This window comes from Hyla sarda, chromosome 3 (assembly GCF_029499605.1).
Source record: "Hyla sarda isolate aHylSar1 chromosome 3, aHylSar1.hap1, whole genome shotgun sequence".
NCBI lineage: Eukaryota > Metazoa > Chordata > Amphibia > Anura > Hylidae > Hyla > Hyla sarda.
The window spans coordinates 163,924,227-163,936,080 of NC_079191.1; the positions used below are offsets into that span (position 1 = coordinate 163,924,227).

Sequence of the window (11,854 nt, forward strand, 5' to 3'; positions counted from 1 at the left end):
CACCCTAAAGCACAAACTCATGCCGTGTGTATATATATATATATATATATATATATATATATGTATATATATAGTTAATCAAAGTCAATGTAGCACTACTTAGCCAAAGATGTGTGGTGCCAGCGCCCCGCCCAGATCACAGTCCGTGCAATAGAAGAAAACTGGCGCAGCACTCCAAAAAAGAGTAGAAAATGTGGTAAATTTATTCCTTCATGTCAAACAAAAGCAACTTTCAAGCATGCTTAAAAAAAAACTCCATTGAGGAGCTGAAATGTCACTTTTGTTTGACATGAAGGAATAAATTTACAACATTTTCTACTATTTTTTGGAGCATGCTTGAAAAAAGCTCCATTGAGGAGCTGAAACGTCACTTTTGTTTGACATGAAGGAATAAATTTACAACATTTTCTACTATTTTTTGGAGTGTTGCGCCAGTTTTCCTATATTGCACGGACTGTGATCTGGTCGGGGCGCTGGCACCACACATCTTTGGCTAAGTAGTGCTGCATTGACTTTGATGAACTATATATATATATATATATATATATATATATATACATACATACACACGGCATGAGTTTGTGCTTTAGGGTGCACACCCTAATGCAATAGGCTGCGCAAGCCTATGGTGTGGTGCATGGCGTTTACTCAGTGAGCTATAACACCCAGTGAGTTTAGGCACCTCGGTGTCACCACTCCCCGAGGCACAAAAACACCTCGGCTCTAGACCCTCCCAGCCTCATGGCGAGACCAGGAGGAAACAGGTCACATAAGGGCAGCCGTTGAGCTGGTTATTTTGAACCAGCCCCGGAACACCTGCTCCTCCATGCAGCATCCATCAATGACAGAGACAAAACCACTGATAAGAACAGATACTACACTTGATCTTAGCCAAAAGGCCGAGAAGTTGACTGCTGTTAATTTTAAATGACTTTTCTTCAACTTACAGGTGGTCCAGGGGAGCACCTATGTTGCTAAAGCTTTTGACAGGGTGGAATGGGGGTTCCCCTTGGCTGAATGAGAAAAATTGTTATCAGCCGTAACTACATCAAATGGATGAATCTCCTTAATTATACTCCAAAGTTAAAAATTAGGATGAATGAATAACTTTCTGATGGCAATACATTGGCCAGGGAGGACCCATTAGGGTCGCATTCGTGCCACTAGCTGGTTTCATCATATCAAATCTCAACATCTCAGGATTTTGAGATGGCCCCCTGAATATCCCCTGGACTAAATTGTCTATATATATATATATATATATATATATATATATATATAGCAACAGAAGTGCTGGCTGACTTATTCTTTGTCTATATATACATATATATATATATATATATATATATATGTATATATATATATTATTATATATATATATATACATACACACACACACACACACAAATACACTCTTGCTTGCATGCACACATACATAAACAGACCTGCACAATTTGCTCATGATCTCTATGTGAATTGCACTCAGTAAACCAGCCCAGGTCAGGTGTGTACAATATGTAGTATTATACAAGTTTAAAACAATAGAACAATCTGTATTTGAATCTAAACTATCAGTAGGTAGCTATTTGCCCCTTTAATATGAGACACAGATGGGTCTGACTGAGGCTGAACGAATGAGTAAATGAAATAAAAATGCAGCATGAAGGAAGAAGAAATAAATTCTTAGTGTACATGGCTGAGGAAAAAAAAAAAAAATCTGAAAAATATATATAAAATAAATTAACAATAGCTATCATTAAAGCTGTTAAACTAAAACATTAGGGTGACTAACTAGAGAATCCATAGAAAGATGGTAGTGCTAGCGTACACTATCATAATAATAATAATTATATAACCAATAAATTACACAATTTATTACAAATGAAAAAATCACCTCTAGCAGATATTGGCTGTCGTTAGCCGTTCTGGGAGAGTGAGATACCGAGAGTAATGCCGCTGGTATTGCGCAGTAACCAACTGGCCGTGCCGCCCTCACCCTTGCGTTGCCGTGACTCCGCCTCAGTGTGATGTCACTGAACGCGCTGCGCATGCGACAGGGGAGGTCTGGAGGAGGATCATGTCTGTCCTACCAGGGCCGGTTTTAGGCTTAGTGTGACCCTGGGCACAATCAAAAGAGGGGCCCCAAAAGTCGTAATAGTGCACTAACCAGATTTGCACAGTTTTGGTCACTTCAAATACCATAACAAATATCTAAAAAGCAATTGAAAAGTCCCATCAAAACAAAAATGGTACCGATAAAAAGTACAAATCACAGCACAAAAAATGACCCTCATACATCCCCATATACAGAAAAATAAAAGAGTTATATGGATCAGAATAGTACAATTATACATTTTTGTATAGTTCCCCCACATTAGGTTGGCAGCATAGTTCCCCCACATTAGGATGTCAGTATAGTTCCCCCCAAATTAGGTTAGCAGTATAGTTTCCCCACATTATGCTGTAGTTCCCCCACGTTAGGTTATAGTTCCCCCACATTAGGTTGGCAGTATAGTTCCCCCACGTTAGGTTGTAGCTACCCCACATTAGGCTGGCAGCATAAGTCCCCCCACATTAGGTTGTAGTTCCCCCACATTTGGTTGGCAGTGTAGTTCCCCCACATTAGGTTGGCAGTATAGGTCCCTCCACATTAGGTTGGCAGTATAGTTCCCACCACATTAGGTTGTCAGTATAGTTCCCCCACATTATGCTGGCAGTATAGTTCCCCCACATTAGGCTGGCAGTTTAAGTTCCCCCACATTAGGTTCGCAGTATAGTTCCCTCACATTAGGTGCAGTATATTTCCCCCACTTTAGGAGCAGTGCAGTTCCCCCACATTAGGTGCAGTATAGTTCCCCCACATTAGGTGCAGTACAGTTCCCCCACATTAGGTGGAGTATAGTTCCCCACATTAGGTGCATTATAGCTCCCCTACAGACATACAGCCTTCAGCCATATACAGTGTATGGCTGGAGGCTGTATGTCTGTGTACTGCCCCACTTCAGTCCTTTGTCCACCGCAGTAGGTCCCAGGACCGGAGGAGCAGTGGTTGGAGGACTGAAGATGACGTACAGGTAACTTACCATGCCCGCGTGTCGTCCTCCTCCTCCTCGATGCTCCGTTCCTATGGGCGCACGCACGGGGCGTCAGTGACATCTCTGCATGTGCTACCCTCCGGCGGCCCTGCGTTTTTAAAGTTAACGCAGGGCTGCAGAAAGGTAACCAGGACATTCTTTTGTCCCGAAAAGATCTTTCGGGACACAGGGATGTCCAGAATGTGACAGGACCCCTGCTGGCTGCTCATTGGCGGATCCCCCCCCCCCCCCCCTGGATTTGACACTGAGCACGGAGGTGATAGAGCCTTAAGTTTGAGGCTTGATTAGGGTACGCCCAGGCACACCCGGCACACCCCGTGTGCATGCTTATGCCCCAACACGCCTTCTGGTTAGCATCAGGGACATTTTTTTACAAATCCAGCCGGATGACTGGGCAGTATATCTGCACTCATCCACTTATTTATTCTGTTTGTGTGTCACTGTGCCACTTTATGTGTTTTGTTTGTACATTGTAGGATTTGTCAGGATGCGGTAGCCCTTCTGGGTGTCCCTCCTGGCAGTCTAGGGGAAGTGTGTGTGGCCATTTGGTTCCTCCCCTCCCTGCAACCCCTGGGCATCTTGGCTTCGGTCAAGATACCATCAGTATACGGCTCTTGGGTTGATACCTTGGTTAACGCCTAGGTTGAAGCCAGGTGCATTTGTGGCCCCTTAGTAGCTTTGGCGAAAAGGGGCATTGAACCTAGATCCTTGCAGGTGCCTTTTGGCCTGGAGGTGAAGGGTAGGTTTGTTGGGGGGCCTCTCTCCTGTTGGGGAAGGGATTAGCGATAGACCGCATCCTTTGTGCACGTTTTTTTTAGTGTGACACGTTTGCACTTTTTCTTGCACTTTGGGTGATAAAGAGCACTTGCCTTGGCTAAAAAAAAAAAAAAAAATTAACAGCAGTCAACTTCAACGGCATAAAGCCAGACTCATTGCTATCAGCCCCACCTTATATTCATGGATGCTGCTGACGGACTGCTGTGAAAAGAAAAGATCAGATGTTGAAATCTTTCAAGGGGAGGATGGGAAAACCAACATACATATAATAGTTGGATAGTCCTATCAATTGTTGAGACTTAAAGTTTACAGTCTTTAAAATTTGAGCAGTATTCATAATTATTTTTAGTCTTGTACAAGAATAGGCAACACACCATTGTGACTGTGATGTCCTGCTACTGGTAACTGCTTCAATTCATCTCCTGAGCAACAAAGTTTAGGAGTTGTGCAGACAATGGAAATCAATTAATAACAATAAGGGGTGTTTTTGTATTTAATTCATAGCCATTAAAAGTTGTGCAGAATAGCTCTTCACCACAAAGAAAGAAACACTTGCTCTCCATTTACACCTACTGGCAATGTAGAGCAATGAGTGGGAAGCTACCTCCAGTAGGTGGCAATGTAAAACAAATGATTTACCTTCTGGAGGAGAGCTAGTTTGCATCCTTTTTTTGCCATGTTGCACTGCATGGTTTGCAAGACTCCATATGCAAGTATGGTGGTCTCTTTAAGTAGACACACTCCTCCCCCAGTCTCTTGTTGAAAGCCTCTCACCTAGCTAGCCAGCATTCTGCTCTGTGGTGGTGGATTGTGTGGCAAGCCTTGTGGGGTGTAGGGTAGTTTGGTTTTGGCCTAGTAAATCATCTTGTAAGCTGTGGAGGTCCTACCTCTTCCAGAATCAGCAACCCAAGAGAGCGATCTAGATGGCGCAGGTCCCTTATATGGGCAGGGGCTGGCCATTTTGGATTGGTCCATAAACAACTGTCACTCACCGTTACATTGCATTGTGGGTGAACACGTCATGGGAACCTCCAAAGGTCCTGTAGCGAAACCATAGAGTTCTAACCTAATCACGCGACCTGCAGGTCCTGCTACGCTGAATAGGTAGGAAACTAGATATATACATATATCTATACTTATATTTATAAAAACTTCTATACAGTCATAGACTAGCTGCCTCAGTCATTATCCTCCTAACCGATCGACATGCCCATAACATATATGCAAGAGTCCGTGTGGGTCCCGGTTCCGATCTGCTGATAGAGCTTGCTGAGGCAAAAACATAGTGTTATTCAGTGTTTGCAATCTAATATTAGCATGTAAAAGTCCCATATGTACCTAAAATAATTAACAAAAAAATGTTTTTAAAACACACATATGCCCCCTCCATAATAAATGAGATTTAAGAGGTAATCCAGGAATAGAAAGACAGAGCTATTTTTTTTTTTATTTTTATTTTTTTTAAAGCTCCCTTTCTGTCTCCAGGTTGGGTGTGGTTGTGGAGCTCAGTTCTATTGAAGTGAATTGAGCCAAGTTGTAATACAACACCCAACATGGAAACAGACAGGGAGCAGTTTTTGAAAGAAATTATCTCTGCGTTTCTATTCCTGGATAATCTCTTTAACCCCTTAAGGACCGGGTTTTTCCGTTTTTGCATTTTCGTTTTTTGCTCTTTGCCTTTAAAAAATCATAACTCTTTAAATTTTGCACCTAAAAATCCATATGATTGCTTATTTTTTGCGCCACCAATTCTACTTTGTAATGACATCAGTCATTTTGCCCAAAAATCTACGGTGAAATGGGAAAAAAAATCATTGTGCGACAAAATTGAAAAAAACCCGCTGTTTTGCAAATTTTGGGGGCTTCCGTCTCTACGTAGTACATTTTTCGGTAAAAATGACACCTTATCTTTATTCTGTAGGTCCATACGATTAAAATGATACCCTACTTATATAGGTTTGATTTTGTCGTACTTCTGGAAAAAAATCATAACTACATGCAGGAAAATTAATACGTTTAAAATTGTCATCTTCTGACCACTATAACTTTTTTATTTTTCCGTGTATGGGGCGGTATGAGGGCTAATTTTTGCGCCATGATCTTAAGTTTTAACGGTACCATTTTTGCATTGATAGGACTTATTGGTCAGACTTTTATTCATTTTTAAATGATATAAAAAGTGACCAAAAATGCACTATTTTGGACTTTGGAATTTTTTTACGCGCACGCCATTGACCGAGCGGTTTAATTAATGATATATTTTTATAATTCGTACATTTCCGCACGCGGTGATACCATATATGTTTATTTTTATTTTCATTTACACTGTGTTTTTTTTATGGGAAAAGGGGGGTGATTCAAACTTTTAATAGGGGAGGGGTTAAATGATATTCATTCACTTTTTTTTTTGCAGTGTTATAGCTCACATAGGGACCTATAACACTGCACACACTGATCTTTGTCATTGATCACTGGTTTCTCATAGGAAACCAGTGATCGATGATTCTGCCACATGACTGCTCATGCCTGGATCTCAGGCGCTGAGCAGTCATTCGGCGATCGGACAGCGAGGAGGCAGGTAAGGGCCCTCCTGCTGTCCTGTAAGCTGTTCGGGATGCCGCGATTTCGCAGCGGCTATCCCGAACAGCCCACTGAGTTAACCGGCATGGTTTCACTTTCGCTTTTAGCCGCGCGGCTCAGCTCTGAGCGCGCGGCTAAAGGGTTAATAGCACGCGGCGCTGCGTGCTATTAGCGGCAGGTCCCGGCTTCACTATGACACCGGGCCCGCCGTGATATGATGCGGGGTTACTGTGTAACCCCGCGTTATATCACGGGAGCAGGACCAAGGACGTACAGGTACGTCCTTGGTCCTTAAGGGGTTAAACCCCCCTCTTTTCCCACTTTTTAAATAAAAATAAGTTCTGGCTGAGCTTCAAAGATCATATACAAAGAATATCCACAAAGTTAAAGGGTATTCCAGGATTTTTTTTGACTGTGCTACAAAGGCTATAAAGTTTGCGTATTTCATAATATAGTGTCTGTACCTGTGTTTCATGGCTGATCTTGCAATTCTTACGTGATCTTTGCCCCGGTGTTCATTTTTAGCAGCATAGAACATGATTGTTGTCCCAGGTTGCAGTGCGGCCCGAGACATTACATCACTAATCATGTCTGGAGAAAACCAGGCACTGCTCATCACCTGCAAAATACCATCCCTATAGTGAAGTATGGTTGTGGCAGCATCATGCCATGAGGGTGTTTTTTAGTGACAGGGATAGGGAGACTGGTCAGGGCTGTGGAAAAGTACAAACATATTTTAAATGAATACCTGATCCAGAGTGCTGAAGACTTCATACTGGGCCAAAGGTTTACCTTTTAACAAGACAATGAACCTAAGCACACAGCCAAGACACCACAGGAGTGAAACAGGGACAACCTTGAGTGGTCCAGCCATAGCCCTGACTTGAATCCAGTTGAACATCTCTGGAGAGACCTGAAACTGGCTGTCCATCAACAGTCCCGATCCAACCTGACAAATTGAGAGGATCTGGCAGAAAATCTCTAAACCCAGGTGTGCAAACCTTGTGGCATCATACCCAATAAGACTGGAGGCTGTGATCACTACTAAATGTGCTTCAAGAAAGTACAGGGTCTGAATACTTACGTCAATTCAATATTTTTTCTAGATTGCTACTTTGTCATTATGGGGGAAACTTGATTTTCATTTTAATTGTAGCACAAAGCCACAACATAACAAAATGGGGAAAAAAGTGAAAGATGCAACAGAGAAACACTAAAGATTCCCTTTTTAATATGTGGAACTTAAGAACATGAGTCTTAAAGTTTACATTTTTTTTAAAGCCTCGAAAGCAATAGCCAATAAAGATGGCATATATCCAGAAGGATAAAGATACTATAGAGAGAGTTCAGAGAAGAGCTACTAAACTAGTACATGGATTGCAGGATAAAACTTACCAGGAAAGGTTAAAGGACCTTAACATGTATAGCTTGGAAGAAAGAAGAGACAGAGGGGATTTGATAGAGACTTTTAAATACATAAAGGGAATCAACATGGTAAAGGAGGAGAGCATATTTAAAAGAAGAAAAACAAGGACATAGTTGTAAATTAGAGGGGCAAAGGTTTCTGCAGAAATATGAGGAAGTATTACTTTACTGAGAGAGTAGTGGGTGCATGGAATAGCCTTCCAGTGAAGGAGTTTAAGCATGCATGGGGTAAGCATAAGGCTATCCTTCATATAAGATAGGGCCAGGGACTATTCATAGTATTCAGATTATTGGGCAGACTAGATGGGCCAAATGGTTCTTATCTGCCGACACATTCTATGTTTCTATGACATGTTAAAAACAATCTTTAGACAGCAAGTATAGCAGAAGCACCTCTTCAAATGTTGTTTATACCAAAAAGGCAGAATGCAGACGACCATGTTCCTATCTTTCATTTAACAGTTTTTTTTTTTTGTCTGTTGGAAATGGGTAAATTGAAATGTTTATATAAAAATTGCACATTATATTTACAGCAGCACAATAAAAAAAAATAAAAAGCTTGGTTTTTAAAGGGTAACTGTTATTTCAATATGTCGTGCGCCTCGAAGAACTGAGTGTATTCACCTTACTTTGAGAAATAATAGTTTTCTTTTAAAGGGGTTCTCCGGTGGAAAACTTTTTTTTTTAAATCAACTGGTGCCAGAAAGTTAAACAGATTTGTAAATTACTTCTATTAAAAAAAATCATAATTCTTCCAGTACGTAATATCTGCTGAATACTACAGAGGAAATTATTTTCTTTTTGGAACACAGTGCTCTCTGCTGACATCACGAGCACAATGCTCTCTGTTGACATCTCTGTCCATTGTATCAACTGTTCAGAGTAGGAGAAAATCCCCATAGCAAACATATGCTGCTCTGGACAGTTCCTAAAATGGACAGAGATGTCAGCAGAGAGCACTGTGCTCATGATTACTCTGTAATAATGGCCTATGCTGAATAATAGAAGAAAAAAAATCACAGAAGATGAGGTAAATTATAATCCCACATAACCAAGTCTCCTTTCCCTTAACATTTGCTATAAAGGAAGAGTTTTACCACCCCCATACACATTAGCTGATTGGTCGGTTCTGAAGTTGCCAGGCTGGACCATCCTCAGGAGTGGATCAGAAGTACGGTAGGGTGCAAAGGTAAGACTGGTAATCATTAATTTTTTTGTATTTACTCCTGGTACTGACATAAAAAAATACATTGAATGTAATGAATGTTTGTGAATTTCAGCCTAAAGCTGTGTGTATTTCTTTTGCATGTCAGATGTATACCCCAAACCTATTCTTGTGATGTCTTCCTCTGTATACTCAAATAGTGGCCTACATTTTCCATTGGCCACATTGGTAGACTGAACACTGTAACTTCTAAAGTTGTAAACCCCCCCCCCAAAAAAAAAAAAAAAAAAAAAGAGAATGTACATGAGGAAAAGAAAGAGAAAATATACAATTATTACTAAACTAGACTAGGGTTATTTACCAATGGGCTAACAAGGGGACCCCCCATATGATTTCCAAAATGGGGACCATCTCTTATCTCTAAGTCTACCAACCCCCCCCCCCCAAAGTTTTGAAACACTTATCTCCCCTAACATGTGCATAAATTGACTTAGCTGTTTTGTTTTTTAGCCATGCTTGTTCAAGTAATGGCCATTTTTAACCCCTTGTCAACCACTTGATGGTTATAAACATTTGGGTGGTCAGAAATAACTCAATGACACTCCCATACATCCATGCAGAGTTTTGCAGCAGCACAGAGATGATGTGGCAACAAGAGCAGAGAGCCAAGCTGTCCAGAGAGAAGGCAGGGATGATTTGTTACTGTTTTGCCTTCCCAATCACTGCATACACAGTGATCAATAGCCATGTGGCTTCCTCTTTTACTCCCTGGTGACCAGTTACCCTACAAGCTCAATGGTGATCTGAGTCTGAATGTCATATGGTCACCAAGATTATCCACACCAACACAGAGACCATAATGAACAAATATACGTGCAAATAAAAAAATATATTTTATTGGAATACAAAAATTATAAAAATATGTAAAACACAGCAGAGGTACAACAGAATACTCAGGCAGAAGAGTGGAGGATGGGGGCACAAATATATATTATGCAGTCATACGAAAAAATAAAATAAAACATGAAGTCCTAGAATTGATCCTGGAGTACAAAAGAAAATAATTATGTGCAAAAAAATAGCAATAGATCTCCAGATGAATAGTAATGTTAAATGGTACTGCCGCACATGAATAACAATGGGACAAATGGCAAAATCACAGACCATAGACAGCACCAATAGGACTCCAAAAGAAAAGCAGAGTTTCTGGGAATCATGCACCCTAATGGATAATGCCTCTTACCTCCTACCCCAAATGCGTTTACGCGATACAGCTTTGTCAGGGGGCCCTGCTTGTCCCAAGTACATAGAGCCCTGCTTGTCCTCAGTGTACAGAGCCATGCTTGTCCCAATACATAGAGCCCTGCTTGTCCCCAGTACATAGAGTCCTGATTGTCCTCAGTGTACAGTGCCCTACTTGTCCTCACTGCACAGAGCCCTGTTTGTCCTCACTGCACAGAGCCCTGCTTGTCCTCACTGCACAGAACCCTGCTTGTCCTTAGTGCACAGAGCCCTGCTTGTCCTCAGTGCACAGAACCCTGATTGTCCTAACTGCACAGAACTCTGCTTGTCTTCAGTACATAGGGTCCTGCTTGTCCTCACTGCACATAGCCCTGCTTGTCCTTAGTGCCGAGAGCCTTGCTTGTCCTTAGTGCACAGAGCCCTGCTTGTCCTTAGTGCACAGAGCCTTGCTTGTCCTTAGTGCGCAGAGCCCTGCTTGTCCTTAGTGCACAGAATCCTGTTTGTCCTCAGTGCACAGAACCCTGATTGTCCTAAGTGCACAGAACCCTGCTTGTCTTCAGTACATAGGGTCCTGCTTGTCCTCACTGCACATAGCCCTGCTTGTCCTTAGTGCAGAGAGCCTTGCTTGTCCTTAGTGCACAGAGGCATGCTTGTCCTTAGTGCACAGAGCCTTGCTTGTCCTTAGTGCGCAGAACCCTGCTTGTCCTTAGTGCACAGAGTCCTGTTTGTCCTCAGTGCACAGAGCCAAGCTTGTCATCAGTGTACAGAGCCCTGCTTGTCCTCAGTGTACAGAGCCCTGCTTTTCCTCAGTGTACAGAACCCTGCTTATCCTCAGTGTACAGAGCCCTGCTTTTCCTGAGTGTACAGAGCCCTGCTTGTCCTCAGTGTACAGAGCCCCGCTTGTCCTCAGTGCACAGAGCCCCGCTTGTCCTCAGTGTACAGAGCCCTGCTTGTCCTCAGTGCACATAGCCCTGCTTGTCCTCAGTGCACAGAGCCCTGCTTGTCCTCAGTGTATAGGGCCCTGCTTGTTCTCAGTGTACAGAACCCTGCTTGTTCTCAGTGTACAGAGCGCTACAGAGACCAGCCAGGATTTTATCACCCAAAAATATACAAATATTTAACCAGTGAATATTACAAATATATATATAATGTTATTATCTAAAATTTTTAAACAATTCTGCAACTGACAGGTTCACTTTAACAGACCCAGATCAGCTCTGAAGAGATGGGAGATTTATCAAGCTGACTTATAGTAAGTTCCCCTTTATCCCCCATAACAGCCAATTAGAGCTCAGCTTTCATTTATCATATTGTTCTGGTAAAGTTAAAGCTGAGCTGGGCAACAAGGAGATTTTTACTAAAAGGCAGCTTGATTAATCTCCCCCTCCATGTCACGGGCTGTACTTATTGCTGGTGTCTCCTGTGATTGGTGCTGACATGTTGGCCTTACAGGGGCTATAATATAAATAACTGTAAATAATACGAAATCAAAAAACTATGATACAATAAAAATAAAAATAAAAACAGCCCATGCTTCTTGCCCTGTTCCAAAATGCATCCCCTACATAGA

At 41.9% G+C, this 11,854-nt stretch overlaps 1 pseudogene; it reads right to left on the reverse strand.

Annotated features, from left to right (window-relative positions):
* Positions 1-785: 785 nt before the first annotated feature.
* LOC130363259 (U2 spliceosomal RNA) lies at positions 786-911 on the reverse strand (annotated as a pseudogene).
* Between the last annotated feature and the right edge of the window lie 10,943 nt (positions 912-11,854).